Source organism: Crocodylus porosus, unplaced genomic scaffold (assembly GCF_001723895.1).
Source record: "Crocodylus porosus isolate Cpor-Errol unplaced genomic scaffold, CroPor_comp1, whole genome shotgun sequence".
NCBI classification, from domain to species: domain Eukaryota; kingdom Metazoa; phylum Chordata; order Crocodylia; family Crocodylidae; genus Crocodylus; species Crocodylus porosus.
Genome location: NW_017728931.1, coordinates 71,783,775 through 71,805,719, shown reverse-complemented (window position 1 = coordinate 71,805,719; position 21,945 = coordinate 71,783,775). Strand labels below are relative to the sequence as shown.

The 21,945-nt window shown below is 43.4% G+C and overlaps 1 long non-coding RNA gene across 1 annotated transcript; it reads left to right on the top strand.

The window, feature by feature from the left end:
- The first annotated feature begins 9,426 nt into the window (after positions 1-9,426).
- On the top strand, positions 9,427-21,338 carry LOC109316096. Its single transcript, XR_002102684.1, has 3 exons — positions 9,427-9,436; positions 11,326-11,331; positions 21,135-21,338. It is a non-coding gene; the product is annotated as an uncharacterized LOC109316096 (long non-coding RNA).
- Positions 21,339-21,945: the final 607 nt, after the last annotated feature.

Here is a 21,945-nt window from a genome sequence, read left to right as displayed (position 1 = left end):
GCTGGCTCGGTGTCGAACTGCGACTTCCAGCTCGTGCCGTGTCCTGGGCCCTCACCAGGCTGCTTTTTTGCTCTCTTTTGTGTGGGAAGTTGAAGGTTTTGTTACGTGTATGATGGGATGGAGCAGGGTCTGAATTGTTTATGTATATAGTTATGACTGTGTGGCCGGCACGCCGACCGCGTAATTAGCATGTAAGACATGACGTGAAATGCAGCGAAGGTGTCTGTCATGGTGTGATGTGCTGGTTGGTTTGGTTTGGTTTGGTTTGGTTTGGTAGTGAGTTGTTTGTGTTTTTGCTTTGTAAGCAGCCACCATTGTTGTATACCTGAACCCCTGAATAAAGTAATTAAAAAGTCAAAGTCTTTCTTTCTGCTTTAAGTTTCTTCCTACGTAAGTAGCAGAGTGTAGCTTTCAGCCATAATGTTTCTGCTGGCCAAAATAATATTTAAAAGTTGCAATCCTGTTTCTTAGAAAACTTCAGGAAACAGCTCACACACCAACAAGCAGCTTTAAAAAGGCCTTACTGAGTAAGACATTGAGGGAAAACTATTGGTTTTGTTTGTTTGTTTTTATTTTATCCTGGGTTGCCCTGTGGCTGACTGCCAAGCCAGGGGGCGGGGGCGGGAGGACCTGGGGGGGTGCTCCTCAGTACTTCTGGTCCACTTCTGGGTTCACAACCAAGCATGCGAGGGTCCCCCTCATGCTCCTGTGGGATGTTCCATCTGCCTCACCATCGCAGTGTTCATGAGCTATACCTGGTATCTTGAGGTACGTAGAAAAAACATTTAAAGCATCGAATCTTCAGATTCAGATTCAGCCAAATTGAATTGGGGCCAGTGATCCAAATCAATGAATCAAATCAGTGTCCCTGATTTGGGCCAAATCTGAATTGAATACAGCCTCTTTTGCATACCCCTATATAAATAGTGATGTATTGACGTCAGGGAGGATGAAAAGGTCAGTCTGAGCAAAGTATATAGTCAATAATAACAGTGGCTAAAATTAGCTGTTTAAATGCTTTTGGATTTAATATGCAGAGTAATAAACCGTGTCAGTGGGCATTAGTATATCATTTACATAACAGAATAATGGTAGTTAGAAAATATGTGATGTTTGATGCAGTATTTTAAGATAAGGCAGAACCAAAAACAAAATCAGAAGAGGATGGTGAAATCATCACATCATAGAATCATTATAATAAAAATAGTCTTCACACAGCCAACTAATTCACTGATTTGTCATCTAACCTTTAGAAAAGCAGATAACAATGTATTCAGTAATAGTCATCATAATGGCTAGCAGTAAATGATGCACCAGGCAGTCAGTGGGTACATCTACACAAGCTATTAAATGCGGAGCTTATTGCTTTGCAGTTTATTACTCCCAGAAAACTCCCGGACATGTGGTTTACACACGCGCCTGGACCGCAGCACGTTGAGTTGGGTCACCGCAGCCCCAGCTAGCAGGTGGCCTGGGGGGGTATGCCTGCCAACTCAGGGCTGCTCCAGCTGGGCTCAGTGTGCTGCGGAGTGACTGCCTAGGGTACAAGGGTGCTTCAGTGAGGGAATAGCCAGCAGGCAGCTGCCACACTGAAGCACCCTTGTGCCCGTGCTAGCTGGCTCAGTGTCTACATATGTACTGCCGTACATGAAAAAACTCTGCAGCAGGATAATATTTGTATTTACAAGTCTCACCCTGCTGCAGAGTTTATTAGTTTTGCACACCCTGTAGGGGTGCAAGTGTAGCTGCTGAGACATTTACTGCGCAGTTGATTAGTCAACTTCACAGTAAATGTCTCATGTAGACACTACCACTGAGATGTAATTTTGCTGCACCATGAAAAAGACACCTAACTATCTTCTTATTAAAAAGGGATTTTCATGTCTAATCTGTTGTGCATGGTGCTGCAATTTTAGTTTTCTGTGGAGGGGAAATGTAAATCTCATCTAACCTATTCTGAAAGATTTTTCAAGGCTGGTCTGATGGCTTAGCTAAAACTCTTGAGCTGTTTCCTAAGAGGCTCAGTTTGATCTTGGCGTTTGCATTTCATTCCAGTGATTGACTTTGCCTGAGAGCCCTATACATTTGGAAGAGTGCAGATAATTTTGCATCATTTATTTATGACTCATAAATTCTCTTTTGCTAACCTCACTTTGGAGTCTATCCTGATATTTGTTAACTAATCACCTCTATTTTAATTGCTTTTTTAAAATGCCAAAAAATTACAATAGCAAGACATTTTGCACAGAGTCCACAGTATTTATCTTCATGGATAAATTCAGTTCAAAATATGTGACAATTGCCATGACATTGTAGGTTTTTATAGACTTCTAACTTTAGAAGAGTATGCGCACCATAAAATGTCCCTTTCCCATATGTCATTTTCTCACTTTATAAAACTGGAAAACTGCAAGATCCTGGCAGTGAGCCCTATAAGCACTGAGGGGGCTGTTCTACAGGCAACAACCTAAGTCCATTCTAAATTTAGAAACCTAAATATTACCAAACTATAAAACTACTACCTGTAATTAAAAGGCAAAGGTGAAGGTAACAAGAAACCTTTAAAAATTATAATCTAGTTTTCTTCTTCTTATAAATGACTATAAATACAAACCATTGGTAATAATAGGCAGGCTAGCTTAGCAAATGTGCCCTTAGTGTTTAGTATGGGCTTAGGTATTGCTTTATGGAATAAAGAAAATGCCTCCTGATTTATAGCCATGGCATTGATTAACACTTGAAGATCACCACCAGGTATCGCTGTCTCCTGAGGGTAAGTGTGACAAAGTGAGCAAAAAATAAACTTTTTTTGTTTACTCTGTTATATCCTTGAAGGTGTTCATTGTCAGGCCCTATTTAGAATCAGAGAATCAGAGAAAGTTAGGGTTGGAAGGGACCTCAGGAGGTCATCTAGTCCACCCCCCTGCTCAAACCAGGACTGTCCCCAGCTATATCATCCCAGCCAAGCCTTTATCTAATTAAGTCTTAAAAACCTCCAAGGATGAAGATTCCATAGTGTCTCTGGATAATCTGTTCCAGTGAGTTACTACCTTCCTAGTGAGAAAATTTCTTCCCAATATCTAACCTAAACTTCCATTGCTGCAACCTGAGACCAGTGTTCCTTGTTCTGTGATCTGCCACCACTGAGAACAATGTTGGCATCCAGATTAAATATATCCACATTTCTAGACTGTATGTACAATATATCTGTTAAGCCCTGAGTATATTCAGATCTCTGAATAAATAGAGTTCTGCATAAGTATATTCCTTTACTTTGTAAATCCAAAGATAACTACATGTTTTTCAGTAATATTAAATAAAGCATTTATAAAACTAGGATCTTAGTTTATATTTACTTAATGAAGGAAACACCCACGTATTAAAATGAAAATAATACACCCTAGAAAATAAAGCTGTACTTTTCTCTTGGGAGTTAAAGATTACATGACTTTCAAGATGTGAATATAGTTTTTAAGTTCTCATGAGTTTTCCATGTGAGTGGCTTTAAAAGTGAAAATTCAAGATCATTGTTGCCAGTTGAAAACCTGAGCAGTACAGGAGACTAACAGTGATCAGGAGCTCACTGCAACCCCAAGAAGTGACAATTCTTCTGCGACAAGGATTTTTCCATTTCTTCAAAATATATAAAAATAAACCCCATCATGTGGAGAATGTGGTTGGACATTCACTAAATTTGTAACTATCTGTGACAAGGTCATTATTTCTGTGTGATTATCTTTGTTTTTTTCAAGTTGAAGGCTGAAGATATATTTACTGGGAGATAGATTTACCTTCTTCACACACCTAGAGTGGTGTTTTTTTTCCCTTGAGTAGCCACACTGATTGCCTTCAATGCCATGGTACTATTACAATCCTGCTTGTGGGCTAAGTAAAAACATACTGGCAGGTGTAAAATACAGGCCAAAAGAATAACATTTATTTTTGGGGTTGCCCCTATACCTTTTTGCTCACTGCTGAGTTTAGAGACAGGTAGTTATCCACTGTAATCTGAAGTCATCCAGGAGGCAAGGTAGATTTGCACCTTTATAGACTAACTAAATAAGATATATGTAGAGAGAGCCAAGCTTTTGTGAACCTAAAGTCACTTCCTCAGATGCTGTTAAAGAACATGCTAAAAGCAAAGTATGACAAGGAGAAAATAGAATACAAAAAGCAAGGGCAGGGGGAAGAGAGGGAAATGAGAGAAGGGGGCAGTGCTAGGAAAGAAAAGCAAATGATCAGTAAACCCATAGGAACAAAGGGGGCATGTCTACATGTTCATTAAAGCAGCATAGTTACTACGAATTAATTTAGTATTTGTATGATCAAGTACTAAATCAATGCACAGTAACCAGAATTACTGCACAGTAGTGCCGGCACATGTCTTTTTAGTGATGCTACTGCACAGTAGCCTTATAATACTGTGCAGTAGTGTATTAGCACTGTTTGTGCTGTGATGCTCTACTGTACAAAATTATTAAGCTATTGTGCAGTTAGCATCTCATGTAGATGTGCCCAGGGGGGTCACAAAAGCTAATCCAGGTATTGAGATAAGAATCCATAGTCCCTTTAAATATAGTACTGTTTAAACTATGGTTAATACAGTACAGTTTATGGATGATTCTTGTTCCACAATTTCCCATTCAAAATGTTTTTTAATGTTTGTTTTGTTTTTGCCTGAGAACAATTATCCTGAAATCTACAATGGAGTATCCAGGAACGTTGAAGTGTTCTGTCACAGATATTTTGGTCTTTCTGCAGCTAATGGCCGACCAGTGTTCATTTATTCTTATACACAGCGATCTCCCTGTCTGTCTGATGTAGAGAGCAGAAGGCCATTATGAGCTGGTGGTGGCATATATGACCTATAAGAAAGTTGGTAGAGTTCCAGCTGACTGGAACTTGGATGTTGTACTCCTTATTATTAGGTCCAGTGCTGATGTGGTCTGTATTGGTGTGGGGGCACAACAGGCATTTTGGTCCATTGCAAGGCCTGGTGCCTCAGTGAGTATGTGACTTCATTAGTCTGTTGTTTGAGAGAGACCGTTTGATGGAGGGGGAGCTGTTTGTAAGTCAGGACAGGTTTGTCCCCAGAGAATGTCTAGAAATGGTTATCTTTTTCTAGGAGCTGTTGGAGGTCATTCTTCTTTCATATGACAAAAATGGTGTCCATATATATATCTTTATGTGCTTTGGTGTTTTTGTTGATTTGGGAGCTCTTGGCCATCAGAGACATTACCAGGGCTCATTACGTGGAAGTGGCTCTCATCAGTCCCCTTGGAGGTCATTAATGAAGTGTTTTAAGTGTTCAAGTTGGGGGCTATAGATGATAACGAGAGATTCTGTTGTTTTTGGCCTGGGATTGGTACTATAGTAGATTGGAGTGAGGTTTGAGTCTAGCTTTGTTGATCTGAATGGCTACAGTTTTGGGATTGTATTGTAATTGTAAGACTCCCTACTCTAGATCTTTAAGGTATTCATCCCAGTTGGTGAGGTCAGAAGATCCAGTTGTAATGTAGAGCTTGGCTGTAGATAGTGAATCCAGTGGTGTGCTTAGGATGAAAGCGGGCAGCATGACGGTAGCTGTGGCAGTTAGTAGGTTTCCAATGCAATGTGGTGGCAATGTGGTTACTGTTGGCTCTGGATTTAGGACCCAGATGCCTTGTTCCAGGGGGGAGGGGACCCACCTTCAGACTGACCATTACCTTTAATTTGATAACAGGCAAATTTATTGATGCACAGTGATAACAGAAAAGAAACCATAGAAACTATCAAACAATTCTACATCTTCCAACATGTCAATTGTAGGGCTGTCATCAGAGTCAAGAAACATCTATCCAGGACACAGGCTTCACGATGATGCTCTCTCTTAGGTGTCAGATATCAACATGTCAGCAGCCTGCAGGTGGGATGCCAAGTCCCCTTCCCCGCCGCCCCCGACTCAGTGGGGTGGACGAGATGGGCTGGTGGTGTGCCTCTGCCCATGGTGGCCTCGGGGACAGGGATGAGGACCCCTCTCAGGGACCCTCATGGGGAGGAGGAGCCAGGGTGCTTTGTTACTTTCAAGTCTCTGCTTTTGCATTCTCCTTCCCTCCTGACGACTCTTAATTCATGGCTATTACTGGTTGGTCGCTTTGTGGTTGACACACTGTCCACATCCTGTGTTGTCAGCCAAAATGTCATTTTCATAAATCTATCACATGCCCATATCCTAATTTGGGACTTTACCAGTGTCCTCCTAATTTGGTCTGTTCCCCCAAAGCCGGAAAACTCCTGCCTCCTCCCCTACACCTGCTCTGGGGCCTTGCGAGCTAGTGCCACCTTCTCTCATGTTATGGAACTGTATGGTACATGCTCTCACTTTCCCAGGCTGTGCGTTTATCTGTTGCTTTGTTGCGTTAGACAGCCTGTCTGCTTCTGAAGGCTCTGAAAACTGTGTTTGAGACCAAGGCTTGTAGAAATCAATTAACCCCTGCTGCCCATCCTTTCTAATGCATATATACCTGTAAGCCAGTTCCCAAAAACAAACCTTTCAATACCATTTTCAAGCCATCATCTACTGCAAACCTTCAGTGTAGTGTCAAGGAAATGAATCTGCTGTGTGGAGTATTCTGAGTTATTTTAAGGGAGTGGTGGAAGTTGTTAAAGTCTTGGGGAAATTTCTCTAGCGATTTCTTCACATTTGTCCATATTATGAAGATATTATTGATGTACCTGAGGTATACTGGGGGATGAGAGGGAAACTTCAGAGTAAATGCACTTCAAGGTCTGTCATAAATATGTTGGCATACTGGGGGTCCATACATGTGTCCATGGCAGTGTCATTCATTTGTATGTACAGGGAATCTTCAAACCTGAAGCAGTTGTGTGTAAGGACAAAGTGCGAAAGCTTATGGAAACAGAAGCAGTTTTCTTGTCAGGGATAATATTCTTTTTGAAGAGTTTAAAGCCATCCATGTGGTTACCAAACACTTCCTGCCCACTCAGTTCCTGTGCCAAAAGAGATGCTCTAAAAACCATAATGTTGTCTTCTGTGTGACTACTATTGGTTTCATGTCCCCAGCCCAGAATTTTAATGTACAGAGCAAAAATCTGAGTAAAAGTTTCTTAGTCAGAATTATTTATTTACAAGGACTTTCCTTGAGGTGATGTTAAGATATTGGCCCATTCCTTCCTGAGCTCAGAGAAAAATCTTGAAGATGGTCCCATGGAGAAGTTTCTATGAGGCCATAGTGAAGGAAGGTTGCTATTCTGCAGTGGGTAGCTCCTTCTCCATGTTATTGAGAACAGAAACCCTCTGTGTTTCAAAGTGAAGGGGTTGGTCCTATTGTGTTATGTATTTCAGGATTCAGAGGGGAAGAAAACATATACTTAACATACTATATTGTTTTCTAGTAGCCATCCACTGTCAGTTCTTTGTCTCTCGAGTACAATGATCTGATAAACCTAACAACACTATGTTATGGTGAGTGGAGACATCTTTCCTCTGACATCTTTCCTCTCCTTCAGGCTGAATTACTTGAAATGCCTTCAGAGATTTCCACTTGTGTGTGACTTCCAGATAGGGCTTTCTCCCACCGGTCTAGTCTGTGGTTTAAAAGACACAAAACAGAATTAAAAATTAAACAATGTAAAAAACAGCTAATGTTTTCCAAAGAGTGATAAAGAATGCTTTTGTTAGTTAATCTTGCAGGTCCTCAGAAGCCATTTTACTTGGTGCTGTCAGAGCCAAGATATAGGAGTAGGTAGACCAATGGTATGGAAATCCTCTGAGAGTAAACGTTTTCTTCAGAACTATAAACTAACAATGGAGAGAGTTGGAGAGTCACTGGCATACCTCTGCTTCAGTTCTAGGAGTCAGGAATGCCTCAAAGCTTTGCTTAAGGGATGCTTTTGAACAAAGGTGATGCTTAGGGGGGATAGAGGGGGGATGTGCCCCCCCCGATATTGGCCACTGCCGAAGCCACCACTGGCTTCTGTGGGCAGTAGCTGCCCACACCCACCACTGCCCCCCTCCCGCTACCGACACAGCCGGTGGTGCTTCACAAGGTCGCTGCTCTCTGCTCACCCCCCTGACCCCACTTTAACACCATGGGTGGTGGCTGTGGGAAGTCCCCACTCTGCTTGCCACCATAGTGTCCCCCCCAGTCATGGGAGGCAGCAGTCATTCATGTTTTTGAATGCCTGCATATAGCCAAAAGACAAACTGGATAAGAAATGAGTAGATAATGTAGCATCACTACAGCATGTCAAATGAGGTCTGTATGCTCATCCACAGCGAAAAGTGAAACCAGATTTCACATAGCATCAGTATTCAAAAGAAAGTGGAAACATAAGACTACACTTTCTAATAACACCTCAGGCATTTTATCATAACAAAAATGAATCAATAAAAATAATTGAATGAAAAACTGAAGTAAATCCTATTCTTAAAAGTACCCAAAGCATTCCAGATATTTGAAGCACAAGGGCAAAATATTCTGCAGTCTACAGTAGGCACATACTAGCCAAATGATTATCCATTAATTATGATATTTTTGCCCAAGGGTGTTCAAAACTGATGCCAAAATTAAATGTATAAATCAGTTGGGCAAAACCTATGTGATACTGAAATAAGGAGGTGGGAAAGTTTTTATATATGCATGCTGTATGAAATCAGGAGACAGTTTAGTTCTCATTAGCATAATTCAGGCTATAGAATTCTGTAGGAGCTGCAGACAATTTAGAACATTAAGGATGAAAGACCAGTCAGGAATGATTTACAGTAATCTTGTATAGCAGACCCCAAGCATGGACAAGAGTGAGTCTGCATATTAAGGATCAGTTGAAATCCAAAGATTTTCCAAAGCTCAAAACATAAAACTTTAGTAATAGTTTCAAAATTCTGAAATCTCTGTATCTCTCAGCTCTCCAACATAGATAGGCCTCTCTCATTTTAATGCAAAAATAGCTGCATTCTACACACATTTGGTACCCTTTCAGTTTTATAGCTGAAAATGTTTTACCTCACAAACAAAGAGCCATGAAAATGAAGCTATAGAAAATTATTTGTATTGAGGGAATAAAGTATATTAAGTTTCCTGAATGAAAATGACTATATTTTCTCACATATAACTTGCCCCCTCCAAATAAAACACACACCCTGTTTTTCAAAGACGGAATACAGAAAAGATTTTTCCAGAGTCATAGAAGTTCTTGCTGCCTTGCCCAAACTGTCTCCTGGGTGCATTTTTTAGACATACTTTGTTCCCAGGAGGACTTACTCAATGGGCCCATCTACTCATGCATTTAAGCAAAACTAAATTTAATGCATATTGAGCTAATGTGCATTGAACTATTTTGGCAGGTGTCTACACATGCAGCAACTTGGCACTAAAGTTAGTCCAAGTCCCTGCAGCCCTACTATGTGCTGCTGTGACCACCCAGGGGAGCTCCAGTCCCTGGCCACATGGCTGCCAGCACTGAGCACCTATGTCGAAGCCAGAGCCAGCTGCCAGCACTTGGCAGTCATCTGGGAAACTCTGATCCCTGGCCAGCCACTTCCCTGCCCAGTAGCCATATGCTCAGCTCAGGGCCAGCACACGTCAGCTCCCTCCTTGCCCACCCTGCCTCCACGCTCCAGGGCTGCTCCAGCTTGGCTCCTGCCAGTGGGGACAAGCACCCTGCACTCCTGCTAGCCCCAGCATCCTCCTCTTTCCCCTGCCTCCCCTGCCCAGGCCCCAGGACAGCTGGGCACCTGCCAGTGGGGGCCAGGGCACTGACTGCAGGAGGCCCTTCCTGAACCCTTCCTCCTGCACTCTCTGCTTCAGTCCACCTGCCACACCACCCACACACCCTCTACCCCCTGACTCCCAGCACCACTCTCAGGACACTCACATGGATGAAGCTTGCAAAACACCCACCCCCATCCCTCCCCTCTCAGCAAATAGAACCTCCTCTCCTCCAACCAACAGAGCCCCTCCACTACCCTCTCCATCCACCAACAATTAAAAACCTGCTTACAAGTGGGGAACTATAAACAACGGGAAAACTATATACAATATTTTGGGACTGCAAGCCCAGAGTGGGGGACCATTGTGGAGTCTAGGAGGCAGGGCCCTAGGGCAGGTGCCCAGCACCCCATCCCCTGGATGTTCCCTAGGGCTAGTGTCAGGCCTGCCCCCTAGTAGCAGGGCAGACCCAGCACAAAAGTTAGTGCCATATCTCATCTACACATGCATTAATGTGCATTAACTAATCATGCCTAAATTTGATACCTTCATTTGCAGGTGTAGATGTGGGCCCTTAATGTGCATTAACTTAGGCTAATGTGCATTAATGCATCTCATGTAGACATGCCCAGTGTCACATAAAGTTAGGCCCCAGACCCTTGCAAGGGAAGTAGCAAGACTGTTACTCCTTAACTATAAATAATTCTTTGTATAAGCACTTATAAATAATGTGCTGTTTCCACACCACAAGCCTCATCAAGCTTAAGGGGACAAGGTTCTTTGGGTAAATCTGATTTCTTTTATTAGACCAACTCAAATAGTTGGGAAAAAATTTCTTAGCAAGCTTTTGGTTTTAAAAACCCTTTGTCAGGTTGAGAAAGCATCTGCAGTTGGTGCGTGCTCTTCCTGGATGGAATGAATTGTAAAGAAGCTAAAGGCTGATATGTATGCCAGAAAGCCAGTCAGTGAAGATGTAAACTGAGGACTCAATGGGTGAGAGACAGGCTGGGAGGATGAGTTGGGTGGGGGGGTGAAAAGGGTAAATGTAACAGGTACCTCTCCACTATTTACCTGCTACATTCATCTAGACAACTCTCTACATTGTGGTCCACCCCTTTGCCTCTCTGGTGTGAGCAGAATCAGTTTTGGCTTGTTCAATTCTGGCTATATCAGAGTGACATTGATGAGCCACAGATAGTGGCCCACAGCACTGTAAGTTTTCTGGCTCCTATCAGAATGACAGCATCTTCTTTTCATTCCCATATTATGAGATACTCTGTTTTGCTGGATGTGAATTTAATTCCTAACAGCCCTTGGAACTGAAGACCCCATAATCCAGACTGTGAGTGACCTCTGTGAAGCAAGAAGTTTCATTTGGTTGTGTAGTAGATGCTTAAAATAGATTTCCTAGCCCAGTAGTGTAACTGAGGGGAGCAACCGAGGCAGCAGCCCTGGGGCCTGCCTTTGTAGTGGGGATGAGAAGGGGTGCAACAGCAGCTGTTGCTGCAGCAGTGGCTGTAATTGGCATGGCAGGAGCCAATGCTGCCCAGATGCAGAATTGCACTCCTATCCTCTGTTCTGGCCCCCTTGCACTCTGGGAAGCAGAGACACTAAGGCAGAGGTTTGAGTCATGAAGTAAAAATTGTCTGACATCTCTTCACTGTTATATTAAACCAAGGGCATCTGGGACATCCAGGTCTAAAAGCTTGAAATAACGTTTTCTAGCTCATACATATAACAACTTGTGTCCTTCACACTGGTTGCTAATTTTCTCTATTTGAAAAGCTATGACAACTCTGGGTCCTTCAAAGACCAGGCACACAGAAGAATGTGTAATACATACACACTTACCAGAGGTGCAGAAGACTTTGTTGAAGGAGGATAGGGAAGCAAGCACAGTAGGTGAACATTTTTTGATCTTTCCACCAGGGGTACTGTAGCTGCTAGCACTTTGCCAGGTCTGGGACTCAGCCATCCCTAAATATACCAAGGAGGCATGATGCAGATACCTGTACTACAATATTCCTAAGGCCCGCTGACCCAATTCCTCATCAGAAGCAGTGGATTTGGAATGATTATCTATATCCATTATCTAGCCATCAATATAGAAAGAGTTATGCCCATGTTTTATTTAATTCTGTAAACAGCCAATGAGTATTACCATTTTCTGTTTCCAGGCTGGATTCAGATTTATCCACTAATCTAGACAGTGCCCAGTAGTGGGTGGATTGGTGAAATGTAATACACTATTTAATCTCTTGACTGACAATAAAAGGTCAGTTCAACTGAATGAGACTTCTTCCATGAGTGAGTGCTGTGCACCCTGTGTAAGCATGCCAGTCTTTAAGTCTTTAAGAAGTAAGATAGAGCATACTCTTTACTAATCTTCCCTCCCCCCCACAATACACATTCTCACCATTGCCTGATTACCCATCAGTCATTTTTCTTTCTTGACTGATTTTTAAGAGAACAGAAGGGCCTTGATTGAGTTATACAGTCTTGCAGTTTTACGTTGGAGAAGACTAGTTTGAGTACTTTAAAAAAAAAGATTTTATGGTAATTCTAGAGGTCTGAAATGGAAATACTAATCTTTGGGGAGAAAAGGTTTCATTTTCTTTTAATTTCAAGATGAATGAATGTCATTCTTAGTCAATGTCTCTTTTCAGTGATCTTGATTACATTATCAAAGTATATTGCCTTGTGGGAAATGACTACGATTCTCTTTCACAGACATTATCGTTTTAGAAATTTCAACTTCAAGTGAATGAATGTAAATTCTGTTTTGTTTTTAACAAAACGTGATCTGCTAGCATTATCTTTTAGTATAAGAATTTAAGAATATCATCCCTGGTGCTGAAAATATTTTTCAAATGGTCTTTATCACTGAAATGCCAGTATTCCATCAATTCAAATATTTGAATTACTACCAGGATTATTTGACAGAGTATTTGACTTGAATATTAATGAAACACAGCTTTGTCTAGTATTTTTATTGAGAGGACCCTGATTTCTGAAGTGCAAGGACTTTATTGTGAACAGAAGAAAAAGTGTCTTGGTGTCTTGGCCTGTGCAAGTTTGACTTGCTTTAATTTGCTAATAGACATAACCTTTTTGTTTTATTCAAGAATCCCACATAATGAAGATAACAGGAAATTCTAGACTCTTAAACTGCATATCAGGAAAGTCCAATATAGATGAGGAATCATTTATTATTACTATATTTCCATCCTGAGAAACAGAGTTTCATCTTCATTTTAAGAATGGAATGGTTTTTATGAAAAACAGAGCAACTTAAAGGTGTAAGACTAGTCATTGAATGAAAAAATATTTATCTTCTGTCCTCAATTTTCAGAGGAATATAGCTAGCTTTAAACAATGTCTCTCTCCTCAACAGTTTTCCAACTTGACTGGTCCTTTATTTCCACAGCGCAAAACTGCTTTCTTCTTTTTAAGGTAAATCTAAACAGTGTGAGACTGTGTGACAGTTTCTGTACTTTGTATCTGAAGGACTTGCAAGCCCTTTTTAGTGATAATAAGAGGCAACTACGATCTCAGAACAGGTCAAAGTTGTTTAAAGAAAATAAATGTGCATGTTTTAAAAACGCAGCTACTTTATTGAATATTAGATATAATCTTAAAGACTATTGAGCCTTTCTGACAAACAGGGATCATTAACCCAAGCATTAATTCAGCTGGCCTGTTTCTGGTAGTCGACCTAGCTATGCTTTGTATACAGACAAAGCAATATCTGCAGCTCCCCAGAGTTTACCCAAGGTAAGTTCCTTCCCATATTATTCTATCAGTCCCATAGGTCTATCAGCTCCAGAGCCCAGTAAGAGCCACAGGCAAGCTTCAGTAGGATAGACATCACAGAGGACATTCCGGTTTTCTGCTACTCTGTCCTCTACTGTCCTCTCAAGAGAAAAATAAAGGACAGAAAGGCATCTGGTTTCATATTAATAGAGGACAGAGGGCAACCAGACTGTCCTCTATGACGGCCACCCTAGCTTCAGGATGCTATTGTAGCCACTGGAAGCCCAGAGACTTTGAAGGAAACTTCTGCCCTTACTCCAGGTACTGGAAGTGCAGCCAGATCACAGAGCCAGGAACCTACAGGACTCCAGATAGAAATCAACAGTAATCATTGCAGAATGATGGCAACTGACCAGAAGACAGTGTTAATGAGAACCATGAGAAAGCTCCAACAGCAGAGGCAGGCCAGAAGAGGAGGGGTCAAGGGCCTTTATAAGCTTGGACCCACCGATAGGGTCTTAGACTAACCCTTGCTAGTCAGAGAAGGAGCACCGTGGAGCCTGGCAGCCTGGAAGGATGTTGCACATTGAACATATGTTTGTTTATGTTGCTGTTTTAAAGCCATGAGACATGGGCGTGGTGAGGGGGAAGGAAGGAGGCCATTGAGAGTACTGTCGTTTTGTCGACTGGACTGCTGAGTGTGAGAGAAAGCAGTCTCAACTCTGCGGGGCTGTGGTCAGGCCTGAGGACTATAGCAAACTCTGTAGGCTGCTGAAGGCCTAGGAGGGCTGTGAGGACTCAGGAGCCAGGAGGACTGTAAAAAGGTGGCTCAGGAGCACAGAGGCTTATGAGAGGCTCAAACTCTGGGCTGTGGTGAAGCCCAAGGGCTCTGCAAGAGCTAGAGCAATGATCCAAACTGCTGCTTGCTAAGTGAGGTAGTGGTGCAGTGCTGTAGCAAGGCGGGAGGTGGGTGAGCAGGGTAACGGCCCCAGGTGCCAAAGCAAAGGGGCGCCAACAGAGCCGTGAGTGGCTCATTTGGGGGACACAGGGTTTGGGGAAGGGCATCTCCCACCACTGTGTGTACTCCCAGGCAAGCATGGGGGGGCATGTACATGGGGTGTGGGGTGAGGGTGGGCTGCCGCTGCAGGCCTTGACCCAGGTGCCAAATTTCATTGCTACGGCACTGAGTGGGTGTTTTGGAGTAAGCCCAGTTGGGAGATGATGCATGCGGCACAAAGGTAAAGCAGGTGCCCACAACCTGTGCAGGAATACGTGAGCTTACCCAATGTCAATTCTAAAAGAGAGAGAGAAGGGCAATGGCCTCTGCCATAGCGAAGAGATTTGAGATTGGTAACCTGGTTATGCAGGGACAGTCTCCTGCACTTATAATTCATAGCATAGAGATATGGCAGGTGACCTGGGTGTGTATATCAGGTAGCTGAAGAAGTAAGAAACAGACCACCTGGGGCACCCCAGGCTTGCTACAATTCTACAATGGTGATTGAACCTTATGCTAGAAAAGCACATATCCTGTGCACAATGAGAAGGATCTATGGTTTTAAAATAGAGATAGGAAAGGGAGAGAAGTACAGGTTTTGTGAATAAGCTATGTCCATTTCTATAATGCCTTCAAACCTCCTAACCTGAAGGTGAACATACTTTTCCATCCTTCTGTTCATGTACAGCAAATATATACAACTTATGGTTACCTATGCCCCTTTTACAATGCCATGTTAAACATGTACATGCTTAAATATTTCCAAACCTGTATTTTTGATGGAAAAATCATAAATATGAAACACTTGTTAATGTTTTAAGAATAGGAAATTCCATTACAATAGCATTTCCTTATGCGTCAGGTGAGAACACTAGCAAAAAAAATAGTCCCATGTGCAGTATTGTAGAAACCCAGATTGAAGACTGCCCTTGTATAGGTCTGTCTTCCTGCCATTATTATTATTATTATTTAAATAGTTCAAGCTAAGAAATTCTTTATTATATGTTGCTATGGGTGCAGCAGAGATGATCGGACTGCAGAATGTCTTCTGCTATAAGACCTGATTTTAAGATAGTCAAAATTTTATTAAATACTGATTTGGCGGCTGAAATTTTGCTGGGCAAAAGTAAATCTTTTCAGCCAATTTGACTAGAAACAGCTCAGCTACTTTTGAGTTAGGGAAGACTGCAAGAAAATCTTATCCCTCCACATAAAGGATTTGTTTGATCTTTTGATTAAATGGAAACACCTGCAGAGTAAGATAGTATCCCAATGTGATTACACTGGCTGAATCAGACCTCTGATGAGGTTCTTCAGCAGAGCTCTTTTTAGCAAAGCTCTTAAATGGGCATCTATAAAATGACATCTTGCAATGGCTGTGGAGTTAAGTTAAATGAACCATGAACTAACTAGTCTCCTAAACTTGATAAATGGGGTCCATCCTGCTTTACTCATCAAAATGCACCATTAGGTAGTGGAATAAGCAGCACTTTCCCTACTAAATCTTTTGTTACAATAATGCAGTTGTTACTAATGACTTCATCAGACTTCATTACTGTTGTCAGGGTGGTCACCTGCGTGTTGGGGTTTACTAGTCATTTTGGGCTCTTTGTTCTGCCTAATGTTCCTTCAGGTGGGGTAGTGAATATTTCTGTTCTCTTTCTTTCACTGCCTGAGTTGACTGTGCTACTCCAGAGTTTCACTTTGGCATTCAGTTAAAAAGGGAGGCCCCCCCCCACAAACCTATGACTTTATCAATTGCAGTCTACAAGCCCATCTAGAGTTCAAATGCAAACTTGGGGGTATCCCCAAATATCTAAATTCATGGACTACTGAATAATGCATCCCATATCTAAGGGAGGACTGGCCTATACTGTTTGGTCCTTTGTACTGAGATGATCAAGCTGAGATCCACAGGCAGCTTCCGTTCTCACAGGCACCTCTCACATCCCTATGCTCTGTCTCTGCTAATCTGACATGCATGTAGCTATAACTGTTGTTCCTCCATCTCTCCCTCCACTACCTTTTCCAGCATTTCTGTTTCCAGCTACACTTTGATTTCTCTAGTCACACCCTCATCCAAAAGAAAAATATCTGGGACCCCTTGTCTTCCACTCTCCTAACTGCATTTGGAGACTATATACTCTTTTGGGTAGATACATGTAGATACAACACTTAGCCTGTTTTAAAAATGTAGTTTAAACTGCAAGCATCCAGATATACAAGCCAATTTAGAATATGTTTTAAAAGTACACCTGAATAATAGGGTATTGTTTTGAACCTGGCCTCCATGGACTGGTTCAGTGTTATGTGCTGATGCCAAGCTTTCTGTGACTAGTGTCTGGTCAGTCCTCTAGGCATCCCACATTGCATCACTCTTCAGGATACACCCTTCCCACTACCCCTTGCATAGTAAGTAGCTACACTCAACTTCTATTGCTTGCGCGTGACCACAGTCAACAGCATCATGGGTTAATTTAGAGAGAGGGGATGGGAGAGTGTAGCAGGGCACCAGGGTGCCTGCTACTAGATAATGGTGTGTAGCAGGGCACTAAGGAGCCTGCTACTGATAATGGTGATATAGACTTAGCTGCCACTCAATAGGGCAGCACAGCTGTGAGTTGCCAAAGCAACTAATTGGGTCAGCTGACTGCCAGGGGGCAGGGCCTGGCCTTCTAAACAGAGAAGGCTGAGGCCTGAGCTAGTTTCCCTCTGGCAGCCTAAGGAGTAAAAGCTTTGCTAGAGTGAGCAGGGTGGTGTTGTGCACCAGCATGTGGATACAAGGTGGAGAGGACCCTGACAGGGATGAGAGAAGGATAGTCAGGTTGGCCTAAGGCTTGTGTTATGGCCTGGGAGCTTTGTGTTTCTGTTTTGGTTGGTTGTTGTGATTATTACACTGGAGGACTGGGTGAGGCTATAGGGGTGGAGGAGGCCTCATTAGGAGCTCATCCAGTAAGGTGGGGGTGTTCCTAGTGCCATGGGGTGTTGTGTTTAGTGGGGTATCCTGACCCCAGGCCGGTGGGGGGTGATATCGGGACGAGCCCCAATTGGGAAGAGTCCCAGCGGGGCATAGACCTGAGAAGGTGGGTTGGGGGGGGCAGGTGAGGCTGAGGTCACCTGAGCCCCAATTCTGGGAAGCCTGAGTTGGGCATAGGAGGCCCCAGAGCGGGGAGAGGCGTGAACCTAGGCCCGAGTATGGGCAGGGGCGCGCGAGGAGCGCAAGGGCAGGCCCTAGGCTAACTTGGAGCAGGATTGGAGGTGGAGGAGTGTTTCTTAAGAGAATAAAAAGTGACATACTGGGTCAGACCAATAATCCATCTAGTACAGTATGCTGTCCCCAAGAGGCCTACTCCAGGAGGTCAAGGCTGCTTTGCCAGACATTACTCTTGTTTACATCAGTGAAGTCCTGTGCGAGGGAAGTCCACACTGCCAGTATCTGCCAGTTGTCATGGGGCCCTTGCCTTGGTGGGGGGGGGGGGGGCACAGTGCCTGCCAATCACCATTTTAGTAGTCTGGAGAATAACAAGCCATCTGATTTTGAACCACCCATGGCCGCCAGCTCTACGAGCTAGTAATCCATGCCTTCTACCATCTCATTCTCATGTCCTGCCTAGACATCAAGTGATGGGACACGCTCAGCCAAGGTAAGGGTCCCTGATGGACAAGACTGTATTCCACCTTGATCCATGGGGGGAATCTCAGCTGGCAGCTTCTCCATCGAGCCTCTGCCAGATACACAGCCATTGTACAGTTTATGGATCCCTCCAACACCTATCCCTTCTGTGAGCAGAGGGAGACCCTGGCACACACATACCTAGAGTGTATCAGACCGCAGCCCTTTCACTGCCTCCTCCAGAACCTTTTGCTGGTGTTCTGGCTGCACTATTCCACTCATCCTTCCAGCAAGTCTGAGATGCCTATTATGTCTAAGTCAGTATTTAATACCAAGTATTCTAGTACACCCATCTCATTTTCTAGGCTTCTGGCTTTTCTATAGAGGCACTTACAAATTTTGGCTTTGCTCATCTGCCTGTTGCTGCTCATTCTTTTTGTGTGGAATGCCTACAGGTTTTGACTTCTAGTCACTATTATCTGCAGTTATGCTTCTTACTATCCTCTTCAAGACCAGCGGAGAATCTGAATGACAACCTGACCTGTGCTCTCTTTTGTATGTCATCTTCCCCTCTTTAGTTAAAAGACCGCTCTATGATCTTTCTAATGTCTAGTGCCAGCAGCCTGTTTCCATTCTGGTTCAGGTGGAACCCATCTCTTTTGTACAGATTCCTCTTGTCCCAAAAGGTTCCTCAGTTCCTAATAAACCTAGCTCCTCCCCCCTCCTTGTACCATCATCTCATTCTGGTTCAGGGGGTATGACTGCTTGGCTCCCCTGAGATGTGAGGTTAGGTGGGTAAACTCTAAACAGGTGGGAGCCTGGGTGGGTAAACTCCTAAACAATTTCTGGGTGAGAGATTTTGAGCCACTAAACAGTGGCTCAATGCCACAGAATGGCATGTTTGTACAATGTGAATTAGCCCATTAAATGCTGCACCCCTTCCTTCTCCACTATGAGGACTAGGTACTAACTAGCACCCCACTGCAGTGCTTGAAAAATAACTCTTCTACTTGGAATCCATGGCAGTGTTCATACATATGGACACCTCTGACTTGGCAATTGTGATTAGCTTTCAAATGGTGATATTCTTGGACCTTTTTTAGTTGTTCTGCATGTACACCCTTACTCACACTTCTAAGCTGTCTTATTCATTTGTACTATGGTATGTGTTTGCAGAGCTTGTAACTGGCAGTGCAAACACATACCATAGTACAAATGAATAAGACAATGAATAAGCCAGTTACAAGCTCTGCTTGCAGGTTTCCTTTTACTGTTCCAATCATAGTGTAAAATTTTTTTTCTCATTCTTATTACTTTTTATCTGTTTGCAATGTGTTGCTGCAATCATTTAATGGCCTGTCAATTGGTTTTTTTCACGCCTATATCCAAAGTTTAATATGGCTATTTCTATCACAGTTCTTTGATTTATGGTCATGGTTTCCCACTGTCTTTTTTCAAACTCATACCTATTTTAAACTTTATTAAATTTGAGGGGAAGGGTAAAAAGGGTCTACCAAGCTCCAAGTTGTATGCTATCTCCATAGGTCTTTTGAGGGGAGCTTGTTGCTTACCAAAATCAGCAGTCAGGTCTCCAGTATTGTTAGTAGGTAGTTGGGAGGTACCAGTGATGTTGGGGTGATCAGTACTATGTCAAGGTTTACCAGTCATTAGGCTGCCTCAGTTTAGAGTGGTCTGTGCACACAGTCAGGACGAAGTCCCTTCCTCTCCCAAGCTTAGTATAAAACATTAAAGATTCTTCAGTCTTCTTCGACACACCAATCAAACAATTTCCTGCTTACAGCCTATGTATCCTAGGTCTCACCAAGTACAAAAAATCTTTTGGGAACATCATTCATCTCCCAGTTCTCACCAGGTTGTATAACCTTCCCAGTTTGTGTAACCTTCCTTCCAAGTAGGGAGACCTGTTTACCATGCTGTCCTGATCTGGGTACATTCCATCCTTTATTCTGGTGTCTTGTACTGGTCTTATCTACTACCCTGTAGTCATTGGCCTTGCAAGGAACTTGTATGGCCTAACAGTCTAACTTTTCAACACTTCCACATAAACTGTACATGGTTTGTTTAAATCTGTTCTCACTGGGTGCATCTACATGTGCAATAAGCATGTAGCAATTGACTGTGGTGCATTTTGCGTTGGAGTTTGTCTCCCAGGTTCTGTGTTTACGTGTGAGCCCAGGACCACAGCACATTGAGCTGGGATGGTACAGCCCTGGGCTGGCAGAGAGCCCAGAGGGTCAGCCTGCCAGTTCGGAGATGCTCTATCCTGGCTCACCATGCTGCAGACAAGCTGGCTGGGGCAGGAGGGTGCTCCAGTGCAAAGCTAGCTTGCAGGGAGCCCCTCACCATCTACACATATGTATCAGTGCATGCAAACAGTCTGCTGTAAAATAGTACTTGTCCCAGACAGTACTACTCTCCTAAGTGGAGTTAATTTACTGCACCTCAGTACAGGTGCACATGTAGACAGTGATGCTTTACTGTAGAGCTCAGCTCTCCAGTAAAGTGCATGTGTAGATGCACCCACTGAGACCTACTTCATTCAGTGCTGTTAGCAGGGCCTCTCTGTGAGCTGTGTACGCGCTGATCAATGGTTACATTACTCCACACTCCCATGTGCTACATCACCTACAGCAGCTAATGGTGGCTTAAAGATGTAAAGGTGCTGAAGGGATTGGACAGCTGTTAACTCCAGGGCAGGAAGCCCAGGAAAAAACAGGGGAGACCAGCTGGGGAGATGGTAGCTGAAGCTGTGTTGAGCAGGGCTGCTACCAGTACAATTGCTTCTGAGAGGATGACTGGCACAAGAATTGTGACTGAGTGAGCTGCTACTGAGGGCAGAGGAGCCAGCAGCTAATGAGCACCCAGGATTGCCTGGTATCGTTTACTAAAGGAGCAGGGGGTGTGCAAGCTGGTTCCCCTGCCTGCTTTTAAGCTCCCTGGGTGCAGGGAGTCATTGGGAGGGAATCAGGGACAGGGTTTGCTAGAGGAGGTTTTCTGGGGGAGCTAGAGAAAACAGTAGGGAATTGTGGCTGTGTGGGAGCTCAATAAAGTACAGCCGAGAAGGGGCACTCCAGGTGCCAAACACAAGGGAGCTGCCTTAGGAAGTGTCTGGGGAATGGTGTGATTGATTGCAGGCACCTAGGAAAGACTGGAAAAGGGAAGAAACCCTGGCCTCTGGAGCAGCCACATCTGACAGGTACCCCCATCTTCTGTCCAGATGACGGCACCCCTCTTAGGTGGAGTGAGCACTGCACCCTGGGGCTCCACTGCAGCCACTGCTCAGGGGGCTACTTTGTTGCAGGCAGAGTGATTTTGTGGAGACCCGGCTGTTTAAGTGTATATATCTGTTATAAGTTGCCTGAGTGTTAAAGTTGATAACATGATTGCTTTTGTTTTATGGTAAGTATTTGCTTTATCTGCTGGTACCGATTATTACCGAGCTCACTGAAAATATGTTGTTATTTATGGCATGTCGAATGTGTGGATTTCTCAGTTATTATGGTAAATAGTTATTTAGTGTGTGGTCTGGTCTGCGGGAGGGTGCTCTCAGCCTGTAGACAGAGTGGGAGTAGACCCGAGACCTATTGGCCCCAGGATCCCCAAAATCTGGACATGGCTGTGGGTAGTACTGCTGCCAGGGTTACGCAGGTATGCCAATGGAGGGCATAGTGGGAAGTAACTTGCAAGAAACTTGTGTCTTCAAAATATTGTAGGAACAAGATCTATCAACCCACTGAAACAGTTAACCAAACAATGATTTGGAGGGCAAGGAGGACAAGGGCATGAGTTCAGAACCTTAAGGAATGTTTTTATTTTATTCAGAAGTGTTTGCAGCTCATCTGAAATGACAA